This window comes from Chaetura pelagica, unplaced genomic scaffold (genome assembly GCF_000747805.2).
Source record: "Chaetura pelagica isolate M959 unplaced genomic scaffold, ChaPel_1.0 scaffold131, whole genome shotgun sequence".
NCBI lineage: Eukaryota > Metazoa > Chordata > Aves > Apodiformes > Apodidae > Chaetura > Chaetura pelagica.
This window is the reverse complement of record NW_009951956.1, coordinates 42,219-43,125: the sequence shown is the minus strand read 5'-3', so window position 1 is coordinate 43,125 and position 907 is coordinate 42,219. Positions and strand designations below refer to the sequence as shown.

At 61.5% G+C, this 907-nt stretch overlaps 1 protein-coding gene across 1 annotated transcript in view; it reads right to left on the bottom strand.

Moving 5' to 3' along the window:
• LOC104390074 (heat shock factor protein 1-like) overlaps nucleotides 1-907 on the bottom strand; it is a 55,419-nt gene that overhangs the window by 12,980 nt on the left and 41,532 nt on the right. The window lies entirely within an intron of this gene.

Genomic DNA, 907 nt, shown 5'->3' with positions numbered 1-907 from the left:
GTAAGCAGAGGCTGGTGGAGCAGCCAAGCTGGGTTAGAAACTTCTCAGCTACTTCTGAGATGGTGGTGTCATCTGCTGCAGGGTGGCACTGAGATGGGGACCACCGTGGTTGTCACCTCTGACAGGGAGCTGAAGGGCTGGCAGAACATGGGTGCTGGTCCCCAGTGCTCCCTTGGACCCTGACCTGCTGCTCCAGGGAACACAGAAGGGATCTGGAGTGTCAACCATGGAAGGGGTCGGGTTGGGAAGGACCTCTGAGATCATCAAACCCACCCATTCCCCAGCCCTGCCAAGGCCACCCCCGCCTTTTTTTTTCTCCAGGGCTTGGAAACCCCCCCAGGGATGGGGACTCCCCCCCTGCCCTGGGCAGCCTGGGCCAGGCCCTGACAACCCTTGCCAGGCAGGAATTGTTCCCCAGATCCAACCTCAACCTCCCCTGGCACAAATTTATGCCACATGGTCCCATCCATGGAAACATTCCAGGCCAGGTTGGGCAGAGCCATGATCCACAGGACCTGACTGAAGGTGCCCCTCACACCACTGTGTGTCCACACATCTTGGACCCAAAGGAGCAATTCTGGGCTGTGAGGGTGGGGAGAGCCTGGCCCAGGTTGCCCAGGGAAGCTGTGGCTGCCCCATCCCTGGGGGTGTTGAAGGGCAGGTTGGATGGGGCTTGGAGCAGCCTGGGCTGCTGGGAGGTGTCCCTGCCCATGCAGGGGGGGCACTGGGAGGTGTCCCTGCCCATGCAGGGGGGCACTGGGTGGGTTTAAGTTCCCCCCAACCCAACCCAGGTGGGATTCCAGGATACAAACATCCACCCCAGCGCTCCGAGCTCCTGCGACCAACGTCCCCATTTGTCTCCAGCGTCTCCTGGAAGCCCCTGGAGCCCCTTCCCAAGGCGAGGAGG